Genomic DNA, 18,586 nt, shown 5'->3' on the forward strand with positions numbered 1-18,586 from the left:
CAAGACAAGGAAAAGACCTACAATAACAAACCCAAAACAATTAAGAAAATGGTAATAGGAATATACATATTGATAACTACCTTAAATGTAAATGGATTAAATGCTCCAACCAAAAGACATAGACTGGCTGAAGGGATACAAAAACAAGACCCGTATATATGCTGTCTACAAGAGACCCACTTCAGACCTAGGGACACATACAGACTGAAAGTGAGGGGATGGAAAAAGATATTCCATGCAAATGAAAATCAAAAAAAAGCTGGAGTAGCAATTCTCATATCAGACAAAATAGACTTTAAAATAAAGACTATTACAAGAGACAAAGAAGGACACTACATAATGATCAAGGGGCCAATCCAAGAAGAAGAAGATATAACAATTGGAAATATTTCTGCACTCAACATAGGAGCACCTCAATACATAAGGCAAATGCTAACAGTCATAAAAGGGGAAATCGACAGTATCACAAACATAGTAGGGGACTTTAACACCCCACGTTCACCAATGGACAGATCATCCAAAACAAAAATAAATAAGGAAACAGAAGCTTTAAATGATACATTAAACAAGATGGACTTAATTGATATTTATAGGACATTCCATCCAAAAACAACAGAATACAATTTCTTCTCAAGTGCTCATGGAACATTCTCCAAGATAGATCATATCTTGGGTCACAAATCAAGCCTTGGTAAATTTAAGAAAATTGAAATCAAGTATCTTTTCCGACCACAATGCTATGAGACCAGGTATCAATTACAGGAAAAAAATCTGTAAAAAATACGAACACATGGAGGCTAAACAATACACTACTAAATAACCAAGCGATCACTGAAGAAATCAAAAAATACCTAGAAACAAATGACGATGAAAACACGATGTCCCAAAACCTATGGGATGCAGTAAAAGCAGTTCTAAGAGGGAAGTTTATAGCAATACAATCCTACCTCAAGAAACAAGAAACATCTCAAATAAACAACCTAACCTTACACCTAAAGCAATTAGAGAAAGAAGAACAAAAAAACCCCAAAGTCAGCAGAAGGAAAGCAATCATAAAGATCAGATCAGAAATAAATGAAAAAGAAATGAAGGAAATAGCAAAGATTAATAAAACTAAAAGCTTGTTGTTTGAGAAGATAAACAAAATTGATAAACCATTAGCCAGACTCATTAAGAAAAAAAAGGAGAAGACTCAAATCAATAGAATTAGAAATGAAAAAGAAGTAACAACTGACACTGCAGAAATACAAAGGATCATGAGAGATTACAGCAAGCAACTATATGCCAATAAAATGGACAACCTGGAAGAAATGGACAAATTCTCAGAAAAGCACAACCCTCCGTGACTGAACCAGGAAGAAATAGAAAATATAAACAGACCAATCACAAGCACTGAAATTGAAACTGTGATTAAAAATCTTCCAACAAACAAAAGCCCAGGACCAGGAGAATTCTATCAAACATTTAGAGAAGAGCTAACACCTATCCTTCTCAAACTCTTCCAAAATATAGCAGAGGGAGGAACACTCCCAAACTCATTCTACGAGGCCACCATCACCCTGATACCAAAACCAGACAAAGATGTCACAAAGAAAGAAAACTACAGGCCAATATCCCTGATGAACATAGATGCAAAAATCCTCAACAAAATACTAGCAAACAGAATCTAATAGCACATTAAAAGGATCATACACCATGAACAAGTGGGGTTTATCCCAGGAATGCAAGGATTCTTGAATATACACAAGTCAATCAATGTGATATACCATATTAACAAATTGAAAGAGAAAAACCATATGATCATCTCAATAGATGCAGAGAAAGCTTTTGACAAAATTCAACACCCATTTATGCTAAAAACCCTCCAGAAAGTAGGCATAGAGGGAACTTTCCTCAACTTAATAAAGGCCATATATGACAAACCCACAGCCAACATCATCCTCAATGGTGAAAAACTGAAACCATTTCCACTAAGATCAGGAACAAGACAAGGTTGCCCACTCTCACCACTATTCAACATAGTTTTGGAAGTTTTAGCCACAGCAATCAGAGAAGAAAAAGAAATAAAAGGAATCCAAATTGGAAAAGAAGAAGTAAAGCTGTCACTGTTTGCAGATGACATGATACTATACATAGAGAATCCTAAAGATGCTACCAGAAAACTACTAGAGCTAATCAATGAATTTGGTAAAGTAGCAGGATACGAAATTAATGCACATCGTTAGTTAATACACTAACGATGAAAAATCTGAAGGAGAAATTAAGGAAACACTCCCATTTACCATTGCAACAAAAAGAATAAAATACCTAGGAATAAACCTACCTAAGGAGACAAAAGACCTGTATGCCGAAAACTACAAGACATTGATGAAAGAAATTAAAGATGATACAAAGAGATGGAGAGATATACCATGTTCTTGGACTGGAAGAATCAACATTGTGAAAATGACTATACTACCCAAAGCAATCTACAGATTCAGTGCAATCCCTATCAAACTACCAATGGCACTTTTCACAGAACTAGAACAAAAAATTTCACAATTCATATGGAAACACGAAAGACCCTGAATAGCCAAAGCAATCTTGAGAAACAAAAACAGAGCTGGAGGAATCAGGCTCCCTGACTTCAGACAAAGCTACAGTAATCAAGACAGTATGGTACTGGCACAAAAACAGAAATATAGATCAATGGAACAGGATAGAAAGCCCAGAGATTAACCCACGCACATATGGTCACTTATTTTTGATAAAGGAGGGAAGAATATACAATGGAGAAAAGACAGCCTCTTCAATAAGTGGTGCTGGGTGAATGAATAAGCATTTTCAGAACTCTAATGAAAAACTGATGAACTCATAAAAGCGCTAACAAAAGATCAAGATAAAAAAATTAATTACATGGGACTGAGTGAACTGATGAGGATGATTATAATTTTTGTGACTTTCTGTTAGAATTTTTAAAAAAATGTATTTGTAACATAAAAAAGTAAAGATATGATATTAGGCGAAAAAAAAAAAAAAAAACGGCTTTGTTGAAAGCCTTCAGAGAGTTCAGGGTTTTACTGGGGCATGGCCACCCATCTCCTTGCATGGCCCTGCAATAAACCTTTCTCAGCTCCAAAAAAAAAAAAAAAAAAAAAAAAGTGGTGCTGGGAAAACTGGACTACATGTAAAAGAATGAAATTAGAACACTCCCTAACACCATACACAAAATAAACTCAAAATGGATTAAAGACCTAAATGTAAGGCCAGAGACTATAAAACTCTTTAGAGGAAAACATAGGCAGAACACTCTATGACATAAATCACAGCAAGATCCTTTTTGACCCACCTCCTAGAGAAATGGAAATAAGAACAAAAATAAACAAATGGGACCTAATGAAACTTAAAAGCTTTTGCACAGCAAAGGAAAACATAAAGAAGACGAAAAGACAACCCTCAGAATGGGAGAAATTATTTACAAATGAAGCAACTGACAAAGGATTAACCTCCAAAATTTACAAGCAGCTCATGCAGCTCAATATCAAAAAAGACAAATAACCCAATCCAAAAATAGGCAGAAGACCTAAATAGACATTTCTCCAAAGAAGATATACAGATTGCCAACAAACACATGAAAGGATGCTCAACATCACTAATCATTAGAGAAATGCAAATCAAAACTACAATGAGGTATCACCTCACACTAGTCAGAATGGCCTTCATCAAAAAATCTACAAACAGGGCTTCCCTGGTGGCGCAGTGGTTGAGAGTCTGCCTGCCAGTGCAGGGGGCACGGGTTCGGGCCCTGGTCTGGGAAGATCCCACGTGCCGCAGAGCAGCTGGGCCCGTGAGCCACAACTGCTGAGCCTGTGCGTCTGGAGCCTGTGCTCCGCAACAAGAGAGGCCGCGATGACGGGAGGCCCGCGCACTGCGATGAAGAGTGGCCCCCACTTGCCGCAACTGGGGAAAGCCCTCGCACAGAAACGAAGACCCAACACAGCCATAAATAAATAAATAAATAAATAAATAAATAAAAATTAAAAAAAAAAATCTACAAACAATACATGCTGGAGTGGGTGTGGAGAAAAGGGAACCCTCTTGCACTGTTGGTGGGAATGTAAACTGATACAGCCACTATGGAGAACAGTATGGAGGTTCCTTAAAAAACTACAAATAGAACTACCATACGACCCAGCAATCCCACTACTGGGCATATACCCTGAGAAAACCATAATTCAAAAAGAGTCATGTACCAAAATGTTCATTGCAGCTCTATTTACAATAGCCAGGACATGGAAGCAACCTATGTGTCCATCAACAGATGAATGGATAAAGAAGATGTGGCACATATATACAATGGAATATTACTCAGCCATAAAAAGAAACAAAATTGAGTTATTTGTAGTGAGGTGGATGGACCTAGAGTCTGTCATACAGAGTGAAGTAAGTCAGAAAGAGAAAAACAAATACTGTATGCTAACACATATATATGGAATCTAAAAAAAAAAAAAAAAGTCATGAAGAGCCTAGGGGCAAGACGGGAATAAAGACACAGACCTACTAGAGAATGGACTTGAGGATACAGGGAGGGGGAAGGGTAAGCTGGGACAAAGTGAGAGAGTGTCATGGACATATATACACTACCAAATGTAAAATAGATAGCTAGTGGGAAGCAGCCGCATAGCACAGGGAGATCAGCTCCGTGCTTTGTGACCACCTAGAGGGGTGGGATAGGGAGGGTGGGAGGGAGACGCAAGAGGGAAGAGATATGGGGACATATGTATATGTATAACTGATTCACTTTGTGATAAAGCAGAAACTAACACACCATTGTAAAGCAATTATACTCCAATAAAGATGTTAAAAATAAATAAATAAATAAAATAAAAGAAAATAAATTAAAAAAAAAGTAAAATGACTTCCTGAACGTCCTTGCACATGCATCCTTGTGCACATACAGAAGTGTTTTGTTAGGACAGATTCCTAGAAATAAATTGCTAGACCAAAAGGTGTGCAGAAGTAAACTGATATTGAGCCCATGTCTTCAGATATGATTGTCACGGTAAATTCTTGAACGTCTGCATGTGAATCACCTGCTTTGCTAATTACCTGCAGTTTTGCAGGGTTTCCTCTGCCTCACATTGCTCACTGATGGGAGGATGTGGGTTTTTGTGCTCTGAAGCATGCCAAATCAAAAGACTCTAGGAATTAAAAAAAAAGATACAATTCATCTTATTTTCAATTCATGGATAATGCAGATTGATTATGTTGTTAATTGGAATATAGCCTCCTATTCCAACGTAACTCCTTATTGCCCATGTTCAGGTAGGCTGCAGATTAAAGCACGCCTCCTTGGAGTTGAAACTGAAAGGAGTTTGGCTGCAGGTTGGGTATTGGCTCAGCCTCTGTTCCAGCCCCAGGAAGGAGGCAGATCATCAGGAACAATAATCCTACTGATTAAACAATAGCTGCCTAATCTAGCATCAAATCAGTGCTCCAAGCATGGCCGAGAGATCTTTTTATTTTCCGTTTTTAATGTATAATTCTACCTCTTAATTTAATGCAGGCAATTTTCTTACTTTATACAGTCATGATAATAAAAATGACTTTTACTGTTGGAAGGTTTTAAAACTTTTTCAAAGATCCTTTTCATGTTTACTTATTTTGAATCTTACGGTAACACTGAGGCAGGGAAGAATTTTTATAGCTGAGGAAACCACATGATTTCTAAAAATCATACAACCGTAATGAAAGCACTGGGATTAGAAATTCCAAATATACTAATTCCAGTGTTGTTTGCACTACAAAAAACCATGGAAAAGCAAGAGTTACTGGGAAATGTCAGTATTCAGAAATAGGTTGCTTTGCTTCTTGAAATATTTCAAAAGACAAGTGATGGACTAGCCAGCCTATAGAACTGTTTTACGCATTTGTATAAGAACAATCTCTTTTCAGGCTGTACTACAATTCTAATAATGGACATTATGATTTTAATAGCTATGTGCTTCATAAAATGCAGCTCAGGGAAATAGCTTAGAATATCTGAAACCATCATAAACTAGGCAATTTTCCCTGGGATAACAGGGTGATAGAAATGCTTTATTATCTCTGACTCCAAATACATATAAGGATTAAGTCCAACCACATTGTTACAGCAAAATTAACATACTGTGTTTATAACAGACACAATCTTTTCACCCTCATCATTAAAATATATGTGAAAATATATATGTGGCCTTAATTAGCAGATTCCAACATTCTGTTCCACCCAGTTACATAAATAGCACCCGTGTCCTAAAGAATAATGGATGTTTCCTCCCAAATGTATTCATACATGGGTAATGTTTCCATCACCCACATTCTTGTCTACATTTAAAGCGATGGAGACGTCAAGGACACATGGTCTCACGCGGCCAGGGAAGCATATTTGCTCACTGTTTCTGGTTTATAGGCTAATTGGAATTTTAAAAAGATTTGCCACATTATCCTGGCAGATGGTATTTTGCTTTATCATTATTCATGGGTATTAATGACATCCCTCTGGAGCATGTGTATCCTGTCTATTTTGAATTTCATTATGTCTCATGTTGACTGCTCCAAACAGAATCAGATCCAGTATTTTCCGTGTGGCGCATAAGCTGCCGATTGTTTGGCTGGTCAAAGTTTTAGGCTTGATTAGGAATTAAGTAACTCTTTGAAATGAAGAAAACATTTTTCTTCTCTGTCCTGAGGATTACATTACATTTCTTATTTTGTTGAGCTCCTACAGGATAGCGTGTGATATTTGGTATATATGAAGACAATTCCAGAATGGATGTGTCTTTCATTAGCCTGAGATAATTAGACATCCTTTCTTTGTAGAAAGGTTGGGGTTTCCTTCCTAAATGGAGAAAATGTGTGAGAACGTGATGGAATAATCTGGCCCCAGAAAGTCATTTTTTAATTAATTCCTTCAACAAATACATATTAGAGAACAGCCTTTTCTTTGTTTCCTTGATCTCTAGAATGCTTACTCCTAAATGAGGCAGCTGGCAGACCTGATTCCAACGAGCTAATTACCTGAGGGGAACGGTATGTGACAGTAGAGCAGCACAGAGCCGAGAACTGTAGTAGGTGGAGGCCACAGTCCTTACTTGGGGGTAACAAAAAGCCAGAGGAGTAGGATGTAGATGGAAACTTCTGATAAAAAAGAAAGCTTTTCTGCAACCAGAGGACACAAGTGTTGTTGGAACGTTCGAGAATGGGAGCTAGGGCTAGGGTAGCCAGACCTGGTGGCCTCGCTTCCTGCAATCCCCTTGCTGGATTCCAGACACCATGGCCACCTTCACACCCGTCCTCCCAAACTTTCAAGAATGATTGTATTTTAACTAACCCAACATTGTAAATCAATTGCACTCCAATAAAAATTAAAACAAAACAAAACACAACGTAGGGGTTCAAGGTGGCAAAAAAAGAAAAAGAAAAAAAAAAAGAGAATGATTGTATTTTGGTGCTGCCATTCAGCGGCTATCATAACTCCTTTTGCAACCAGAGTGAGACTATAGTGATGGTAGAGTCTAAAAGATGTGGATGGTGAGGTAATATCATCACCATATGGTAAGGTCGTGACTTTCTAGTTATGATTTTGGAAACAAGGATCTTTCCAAACTGAAATATAAAGTGATATTTTGGCATACTTTTCTAAAAAGACACTTATTTAGTCATTGTTCAACAACCATTTTCCATGTATGTTAAGTCCTAGGGATACTAATAGCACTAAAGTTCAGTGAACATTGTAGTTAATCGAATTATACTTTGGAACTATATTCCTCCCCCTCCCCCTCATAGGAGCAGATATTCTCCCTTCATTGATGTTGGACTTGACTGTGTGACTGTCTTTGACTAACAGGATGTTATCAGACATGATACAGTAGATATTTGAAGGTTGTTTGTGTTGAAGGACATATGCTCTTGTCATCTTGACAATATTGAGTCTTCCAATCTGTAAACATGCTATATCTCTTCATTTACTTAGATCTTCTTTTTTTTATCTCAGTAATATTTTGTAGTTTTTAGTGTACTTTCATATATTTTATTAATTTATTTTTAAATATTTCATTTTTTGATGAATGGTATTTTTCTGTTTCTATTTTTAGCTATTATATAGAAATGTAATTGACCTTATATTCTGCAACCCTGTAGATTCCAAAGGATTTTTTTTAACATAGACAATGATGTTATCTGTAAGTAAAGACAATTTTATTTCTTCCTTTCCAATTTGGACATCTTTATTTTACTTACCTTATTGCAGTAGCTAGGAATTCAAGTACAAAGTTGAATGGAAATGGTGAAAGCTGATCAGGAAAGTTTTTTCCTGCATCTATTGAGGTGATCATATTTTTGTTGGATTATCATTCTTTTTTCATTTATTAATATGGTGAATTATATTGATTGATTTCCAAAAGCTAAGCAATTTTGCCTTTCTGGGTTAAAATTCTCTTAGTTATGATTATTATCATTTTTATGTATTGCTGGATTCATTTGATAATATTTTGTTAAAGATTTTAAAATCTATGTTTATGATGAAACCTGTGGTTTTCTTTTCTTTTTTCTTTTTATTTTTTTAAATATTTATTTATTTGGCTACGCCGGGTCTTAGTTGCTGCACGCGGGACGTTTTAGTTGCTGCATGCAGGATCTTTAGTTGTGGCCTGCAGGATCTTTTTAGTTGTGGCAAGTGGGCTCTTAGTTGCGGTATGTGGGATCTAGTTCCCTGACCAGGGATCGAACCCGGGCCCCCTGCATTGGGAGTGTGGAGTCTTAACCACTGGATCACCAGGAATGTCCCTACCTGTGGTTTTCTATTCTTGTCATGTCTTTGCCTTGGTTTGGTATCAAGGCAATAATGGCCTCATAGAATGAGTTGGGACATATTTCTTCCTTCTCTAGTTTCTGGAAGAGCTTTGTGTAGAATTGGTATTATTTCTTTTTTAAATATTTGATATAATTTACCATTAAAGTCACCTCTGCCTGGAAGTTTCTCTGTTGGAAGGTTATAAATTAGGAATTCAATTTCCTTGATAGATATAGGGCTAGTCAGGCTATCTATTTATTCTTGAGTAGTTGGGTAGTTTGTGTTTTTGAAGGAATTTGTCCATAGCAATTATGAATTTTTTAGCATAAAGTTATGGAATTTATTACCATAAAGTTGTTGATAACACCCCTTATTATTCTTTAGTATTGTAAGATCTGTACTGTTGTCTCCTCATTCATTCATGATCTTGATAATTTGTGTGTTACCTTTTTTATTGATGATATTGACTAGAGGTCTATCAATTTTAGCGATAGTTTCAAAGAATTAGCTTTTGGTTTCATTGTTTGTCTATTCTCTATTGTTTGTCCCATTTCCACATTTCTATTTCATTGATTTTTTACTCTTATCTTTATTACTTCTTTCCTTCTGCATACTTTATTTTTTTAATTTTTATTTATTTATTTTTAAAATTTATTTATTTTATTTATTTATTTTTGGCTGTGTTGGGTCTTTGTTGCTGTGCGCAGGCTTTCTCTAGTTGAGGCAAGCAGGGGCTACTCTTCGTTACGGTGCGCAGGCTTCTCATTGCAGTGGCTTCTCTTGTTGTGGAGCATGGGCTCTAGGCACACAGGCTTCAGCAGTTGTAACATGTGGGTTCAGTAGTTGTGGCTCTCAGGCTCTAGAGCGCAGGTTCAGCAGTTGTGGCGCACAGGCTTAGTTGCTCCGCGGCATATGGGATCTTCCTGGACCAGGGCTCGAACCCGTGTCCCCTGCATTAGCAGGCAGATTCTTAACCACTGTGCCACCAGGGAAGTCCTTGCATACTTTAATTTGTTCTTTCTCTTCCAGTTTCTTAAGGTAGAAGCTTAGATAATTTATTTGAGATCATAATACTTTCTAATGTAAGGATTTAATGCTATAGTTTTCCCTCTAAGCATTATTTTAGATGCATTCTACAAATTTTGATAAAATGCAATATGATATATAATTCAAAGTATTATCAGAATACAGAGAAAAGAGCCTTTAATCAAGCTAGGGAATGTTGCAGGGAAAGAAGCATTTGAGCTGGGCTTTGAAGGATTTTTTATTTTCCAGGCAGAGAAGAAGGGAGGAGCATTCTAAGCCAGAAGAACAATACACCAGGATTCATGAATTGACCTTTCCTTTATAAAGTGTGTTCATAAATATTTAATAACTTTAGTCTATAGATAGAACATGTCTTTGAAAGGCAGGGACAGAGCCAGTCATTTCCATAAACTAAAAATGATCAAGGGGCTGAAAGTTTGTTTGGCTCTGGAAGTCATCTTAGTTGATACCGTTTTAAATGAGAATGGTATTGGTCCAATACAGAGTCAAGAAAAGGACTGTAATGTGTGAAATTCTTGAGTAGTGATCAGAATAAAGGTAAAATGAGATACAAATGAAAGCAATAGAGCAGTGATCTGGTTACAACTCTTAGTTATGGGTACAAAGTCATTAAGATGCATTCATTTATCAGAGAGATACTACTTTGGAAGCTCCAACTTCTCATCTACTTTCACAGTCATGAGATCTTTATCTTTATATAATTTCTTACCTTCTGCAGCAGATATAGATTGGCTCACTCAACATCTTGTCTATGTATTGTTTTTATTGCTTTTTTCTAATACAAAAGTTGGAAAGCAAAAATACTCAAATTCTTTTGCAGCCAGGATTTGGCCATGTGACATGATTCTGGTCCATAGGATATAGGTGTACTTTCTGAGGACTTCCATATTGCATTAAAAAGGGAGAGACTTCAGAGAAAAGTTTTTGTCTTTCTCACTTTGTCCTTCCCATATCTTCCTGCCTGGAACTTGAAGACACTGACTGGCATTGGAGCAGCCATTTTTTTGACCATGAAATTAAAAACCACACATTAAAAATGGCAGTCCAGGAGACAAAGTCAGGCTCTTTGATGACAGTCTTGCACAGGTGCATTAACTCTGACCTACCTCCTTCCAGATTCCTTTTTTTGCATGAGAAAAACACACATTTAAGTGACTCTTTTCATATTTTCCGTCACTTGCAACAAACGCATTCTTAAGTGATGCAACCCTTTTGAAACAAATGAAAAATTTCTATGGGTATGCTTGTAATTCCCACCTTTAATATACTTTCTTCACTGGGTTTCCAAGACATTCCAAGAGGAGGTTTTCCTCCTGCACTACTGGTGGCTTTTTTATCAGTTTCTTTGCTGATTCTTCTCTTCCCCTGGCCTCTATTTGTGTTGGAGTGCCCTAAGACTAAGTCTTTGAATTTCATTTTTTTGGTCTCATCTATCCTCATGGCTTCAAATAGCATCTATACGCTGGCAGCTCCTAATTGTATGTTTCTAGCCGAGTCCTCTCTCCTGAACTACAGATTCATGTGTCCAACTACCTGCTCAACATCTTCCTTTGGATATCAGAGTTGACCTCTTAACTTCAAAACTTGACTCCTACTTCTTCCCTCAAGCTGATCTAGCCTCAAGCTCCCTCATCTCTGTTGATGGCAACTCTATAATCTTCCAGTTGCTCATACCCCAAATCTCAGAGTCATCCTTGACAATTCTTTTTCTCTTTCTCACACTCTGCATCTAATCTGTTAAGACTTTGGTTCTACCTTAAGCATCTCTAAGATGTGTTTAGAATCTGACCACTTCTCACTACCTCTATTGCTACCACCCTGGGCCAAGCCACCATCACCCTTTGTCCGGACTACTGCAGTAGCTTCCTGAAACATCTACCTTGCTTTGCTCTTTCCCTTTCTACAACAGACTTTTCAAAACAGCAGCCAGAGTGATGCTTTTAAAATGAAGTAGGATCATGGTCACCCCTTTGCTCAAAATCCTGCAGTGACTCCCTATTTTACTCAAAGTAAAACATAAAGTGTTTCAAATAGCTGTCAAAGCCCTTCAGGATCCAGCCTCTGGCATCTCCCCAGCTTCTCCCATTCTCTCCTTTGCTTACTCCCTTCCAACCTCACTGGCCTCATTGCTGTTTCTAGAACACAAGAAGGATACACCCATGTTATGGCCTTTGGGCTGGTTGTTCCCTTTGCCTGGAATGCTCCTCCTCTAGCTATGTTTGGATAATTGTCTCACGTCACGTGTCTGCTCAACTTCACCTTTTCCATGGGGCTGACTCTGACTGCCCTATTTAATATTGACCTCAGCTCCATCCACCACCCCACCCATGCTGCCTCTGCCCCCAGCACTTACCCTGCTATACTCCCCCATCCCCCAATTTGTAACCTTCTAACTCATTGTATAGTTTATCCACGAGCTCATGGTTATTTTCTATCTCCGATGCTAGAAACTAAGCTACAAGATGGCAAGATTTGCATCTGTTTTCTTCACTGATGTATCCTTGGTGCCTAGAATAGTGCCTGGTCCAGAGTAAGTGTTTAGTAAATATGTTTAGTAAATATTTGGTGCAGGATTGAATGAATCCCCACCCACAGAGGGAGGAGTTGCAGGAGGCTTTAGGGCAGCAGACAAATTGAGAAAGCAACACTTAAGTTGGAAGTCAAATTCAACATTGACCTAAAGCTCCTGCCTATGTGTGTCGATCGAAAATGCCTATGACATAATGGCTGTGCTCTTCTCTAATGAAAAAGGGACAACAAACATGATAGTGAATGTATGGGAAGTTTTTTAGCAGGGACACATCTGAAAAGTGCTGAAAAAGTGTTTAAATAGAGATTCTCTTGAATCCAGAAAACTCAAACCCTCCATTGAAGCCATTTGCCACCATAACATCCTTTTTAGACTTATGGGAAGAATTACATTCTTATTTTTATTTTTAAATTTTTTTGGCTGCGTTGGGTCATTGTTGCTGCGCAGGGGCTTTCTCCAGTTGCAGCGAGCGAGGGCTACTCTTCGTTGCGGTGCGCGGGCTTCTCATTGCAGTGGCTTCTCTTGTTGCAGAGCATGGGCTCTAGAGCGCAGGCTCAGTAGTTGTGGCGCACGGGCTTAGCTGCTCTGCGGCATGTGGGATCTTCCTGCACCAGGGCTTGAACCCATGTCCCCTGCATTGGCAGGTGAATTCTTAACCACTGTGCCACCAGGGAAGTCCTACATTCTTATTTTAAATAAAACCCAGAGTTTTGCTGGCAACCTGTCCAAGCCTGGAGTGAAGCAAAAGCAAGAACCAGAGGCAGAGGAATTTCTGATCCTGAACACTATTGGAATTAAGTATGCGGGTGGTCTTGGGTGGTGGCTATTTTCATAAGAAATACACTTGTGTATTTGTAGACCTTGAGGTGAATTTCTCAGAAACACTGACTTTTACCTCACTAAGATTGAGAATTTGTTCCACTTCTGGAATGAATAAGCAAGCATTGTTTAGTCTCAATTCCTCTTCAAATTCAGGACTCTGGTTAGGTTTCGATGGGGGCTACTTGGCAAAGAACCCAGTCCATCCATAGAGGCATGCTTCAGCATGGAGTACAGCACACAATAGTCTGCATTATGATTATGCTACAGCTGAGGGCTAGCCACTTGATAGAGCTCCTCTATGTTAATGACACTACAATAGAAATTATTTATTCTTGTGGTTGTACTGAAGGGTAGGGACTAGGGGGCTCTCACAGAGCCCGGAATTCGAGTGCCTCCTTAAATTTTGCACCCTAGGCATCTCACTTGCCTTACCCTTGTCGTCGTGGTCCTGCTGTAATCTGTTCCCATTCTGAACCAGTTGGAGTTGGCATTAGGTGCTCCAGGAAATCTAGAATTTCTTCATGCTAAATTCCCTTAAATAGTGTCACCATTTTGATTCTGATAGTCTCTGGCCTTGGACAAACCTTTCTTTGTTAGTGTCTTGAAGTTATGAAGAGCTCTCTGTGGAAACTGTTATTTTTTGGAATAAATAATACCATTTGCTGCTGGAAAAGAGCATTTTCCTCCTATTTCCCTCTTTCCTCCCAAAAGATTGTCTTTCCTTTTCTCCCAAACATCATTTATTCCATTTCTGTTGCCAAATCATTGTGTTTTTGATAACAATAATTAAGAATCTGGTGGAAAGTTTTTATAAACTAGCAATTGGGTTTAAACAAAGGCTTAAGGGTCAAGTTCTGATTAGTTGGACTCCTGAAAAGTTCTAACTAGAATGATGATGAATCCAGTTTTTTTATACATTAGGGGAGTCTTTTACCCATTTTTCTTTTTAAATACAGACTTTTGTATATGATATTGCATTAGGAAAGACTAACCAGGTCAGCTCCTTGTAGCTCTGTATCAAAGAGCTTTGGTTGCTTTGGTCAGATCACATGAATTTACTCGGGTTATGATAAGAAACTCTGCACCTGCACAGGGATGACACTCCATGAATATGATTCATCGACCAACTATATTGTCAGAAAAAACTCAGAAGTTGGTTTTTCTGGGGAAAGGCACTAACAGATCAGAGTCTTGAGAACTAATGATAATAATGAATATGCTTATAATGTGCAAAGACTGCTATCACATATCTTAAATAAGCTTCATGATAATCACATGAGCTAGCTCTTATTATTATTATTCTTATACGGTTGATCCTTGAACAATGCAAGGGTTAGGGGGACAGACCCTCAGCCCAGCTGAAAATCTGCACGTAACTTATAACTGATCCTCTATATCCGAGGTTCCTCTATATCCACAGTTCCACATCCACAGATTCAACCAACCTTGGATCATGTAGGGCTGTAATACTTACTACTGGAAAAAATCTGCTTATAAGTGGACCCCTGAACTTCAAACCCATGTTATTCCAGGTTCAACATTATTTATTTTAGATGAGTAAAGGAATATTCAAAGAATGTAGTAATGTCTAGAATTACAAAGGAAGAGGTGTGATTTGTGACCAGGTCTATTTTATAAAGGGGACAGAGAGGTTAATGCCATTGAAAGGAGATTTTTATTACTTACATTTCCTGAGAGGAGAGAGCACGCACCATGCCATTTAGGGGCATATGGGGAAGTACCAGAGTCGGTCAGGAGGCAGAAAGAAAAGGGAAAAGTATAGGTACAACCTTATTGGGGTTTCTGCCAGAAAGGCAAGACAGATTAAACACTTTGGGATTGGCTAGTTTGAATAATTCCAGCAAGTTTTGAGGCTTAGGGGTTGTCCCGAGATGTCTGGCCCTGGGTTGATATATGACAGGGGAAATACTGACTTGGTGTTAGTGAGATAAAGGAGGTGGTTGGAGGTATGGGCTTGAGATTGGTTGGAGAGTTTGTAATATGACTTTTGTGCACCTGAGAAAGCTGGATAGCAGGGGAGATGTAAACAAATTTGGTCATTAGTTTGGCCCTGTGATAAATGAATGCCAAATAGACAAATATAGTCCAAGAAAATACAGCTAGAACAAAATGGTATCAGGGCAGAAACTTGACTCCAGATGTAAAGCTCTTTCCATGAAACCATCCAAACTCATCAAATTCTCCCTCTTCCGGCCTCCACATCCCTTACCCCACTCCAAACCTCCTAGTTTGCAACATTAGTTCATCAACAACTCAGTTGCTTTAGTTGGAAACCTGACCCATCTGCTACATCCTTCAATTCTACTCCTGAATATCTCTTCAATTTGTCCTCTTCTTTCTCTCTGCCTACTGCCCTTGCCTTGGGTCAGGCTGTCTCGACTTCTCAGTCTCATAATCCTATACCCTCACCCAACTAGCTTCATCCTGTTTCCAGAATGATCACTCGTAAATGACAGATTTGATTACATTACTTCCTTGCTTACATCCTACATGCCTCCTTATCTCCTTCATATTTCTCAGTAGAATACAAAGGGTCTTTCATGATTTGACCTTTGCTCTTCTAGCTGTCTATCCTACAAAACTATGATACTGTGTCCATCTACTGACCTGAGCCACAATCCTAGGGCTGGTGCATAATAGGATCTTATTAAATGTTTGGAGAATGAAGATATAGATAGATAGATGATAGATAGATAGATAGATAGATGGAGAGAGAGAGACAAAGACAGAGACAGAGAGAGGAAGATTGAAATTCTTAACCAAATTGGTTCTCTTAAAGAATTGAGTTTTATTGGTGTGCAGGAATGGACTCATTGCCAGTTTTATTTTGGTTACTGTTAACTTTTTCTTAAAAGATCTATAAGATTCTTGTGCCTAGGATAGGGAGTATAATGCATCCAGGGTATCCGTGTCTTATAGTTCAAACCTCTTGCAGTTAAGAACCAGGCCTGGAATAGAGGCACTGTCCTGCAGATTGTTTTAAGTACCACAAGGGGATGCTAGAGAGCAACAGAAACTCTAAAGAAACTTCTTTAAAATGTCCCCTTTTGGCCACATCCTCATTTCCTTGGTCTTGGTAGTAAGTAAGATGTTTTCTTCCATTTGGGGTTACATTTACTTAGTGGATATGGCTCTGCTGTGGATTACCCATATTTGTCTGCTTCTAATAATTTTCTTTATACCAATCCCTCAAAGAGCTTTATCCGTCTTCGCTGCTGTGTGGAGGGACTCCTAATATGCTTTCTTAGTCCTCAACTTTATTTTTTAATATTTATTTATTTATTTAATTTTTGGCTGCATTGGGTCTTAGTTGTGGTTAGCAGGATCTTCGCTGCGGCATGTGGGATTCTCCACTGCGGTGTGCGGGTTCCTCGTTGTGTGGTGTGGGCTTCTCTCTAGTTGTGGTCCGCGTGCTCAGTAGTTGCGGCATGCAGGCTTAGTTGCCCCACGGCACGTGGGCATCTTAGTTCCCCAACCAGGGATTGAACCTGCGTCCCCTGAATTGGAAGGCGGATTCTTAACCACTGGACCACCAGGGAAGTTCCTGGCCTCAACTTCTTGAATGCAATCTAAATCAACGTGGTTTTCAGAGGAAAGGAATAATGTTGGCCCATGTATCCACCACGGAACCAGCTAGCACAGCAAGCATCTTTGTATCAATTGCTAAAAGATGCCTCTTCTGAATGAACAAATTATGAAAAGTGCCACTGCTTCCAGGGTGACCCGAACTGACCCCATGGTAGACTTTGGGAGCTAAGTTTAGGCTGGATTTCAACCCTCACTCCTTTGGCCAGGCAACCTGGAGACGGAATTCCAGAAGAATTAGCGGACCAAAGGGAACTGAGAATAACATGAGGTTTAGGTACATTTTTTTTTTTTTTTTTTTTGCCACACCACATGGCATGTGGGATCTTAGTTCCCTGGCCAGGGATAGAACCCATGCCCGCTGCAGTGGAAGCATGGAGTCTTAACCACTGGACTGACAGGGAAGTCCCCTATATACATATTTTTTTAAATTATTTTCTGGAAATTCTGCAAGGGAACTTTGTACAGAATGATTGTGCATCCCGTGCATGGAGACACCTGCACTTTCCTAGTCGTCTGAGATGTTAGGTCTTTATCACAATGAGCACTATTTTTGTATTTCTTTTCTGTAAGTGGAATTAACATTCCCTTGTGATTCAAAGACGCTCAGTTACTGAGTCCCAAGGGGAGGTGTTTAGGATGATCTGCTTTGGTTGTTGCACTGTCAGTTCAACACATTGTAGGAAACATGGAAATTTTCCCTGATGTTATATGAAAGAGCATTTTCATGCACCAGCCTAGCCTGATTTATTCTTTCCTGTGCATTCTTACAGTCTCCTTCTTGAATTCACTGTCTTGTCTGATTATCACAAGAACCATCTATCAGTTAGATTACATTTGACTGCATACATCACAAAATCTAAATATCAGTAGCTTATATAGTATAGAGGTTCATTTCTAATTTCACATCAAAGCAGCCTGGAAGTCACCTAGGCTGGTATAGTAGCTCCACAGGCATCAGAGACCCAGAAACTATCTTCCTGTCCATTCCTCCACCCTTTGTGTGTGGCTTTCATTTTTATAATTACCTCATGGTCTAAGATGGCCACTGGAGCCCCAGCCATCAGGCCCAAGTTCCAGGGAGAAAATAAAGGAAGGTAAAAGAGCAAAAGGTACTTGCCTCCTTGCTGAGTCAACCCCCTTAAGAGTCTTATTCCACAACTTCCGTTTGTATCCCACTAGCCATTCCTATCTGCAAAGGAAGCTGGGAAATGTTTTCTGGCTGGGCATACTGAGACTCTTGACAATATAGGAGTTTGTTATATAGGGAGAATGGATATGGGGTAGGCAACTAGCAGCCTCTACCACATATGAGAATTCAATCTGTTGCCCAGGACAATACAGAGATTAGAAAACAAAATGCAAGAGGAGTTACACATGGAGAGTTGCTGCATTGTCTTCATACAGTCACCGAATGCCTGTCTATTCAGTGGCTGCTGGGTGGAGTCAATCCCTCCTCCTGTCTTATCTTGAACCCACCTAGCTTCACTTACCATCAGTATATTCTCTATTTCCAGTGCTGTCCTCTCTCCTGGGCTCCAGATTCACATAGACAATTACCAACTTGATAGCTCCTCCTGGAAGACACACAGGACCCTCAAATTCAAGAGGTCCCCAAATGAGCCTGGACACTTGCTGCTCCTCCAGTGTCCACGTACCGGATGCTCGAGCCCCAGACCTGCATGTCACCTGGACTCCTTCTCCTGGCTCCCTACACTCTCCAAGTTCTGCTTCCTAAGTCACTCCTGAATCCTCCCTCCACTCCGTCT

The sequence above is a fragment of the Eubalaena glacialis genome, chromosome 5 (assembly GCF_028564815.1).
Source record: "Eubalaena glacialis isolate mEubGla1 chromosome 5, mEubGla1.1.hap2.+ XY, whole genome shotgun sequence".
NCBI classification, from domain to species: Eukaryota; Metazoa; Chordata; class Mammalia; order Artiodactyla; family Balaenidae; genus Eubalaena; species Eubalaena glacialis.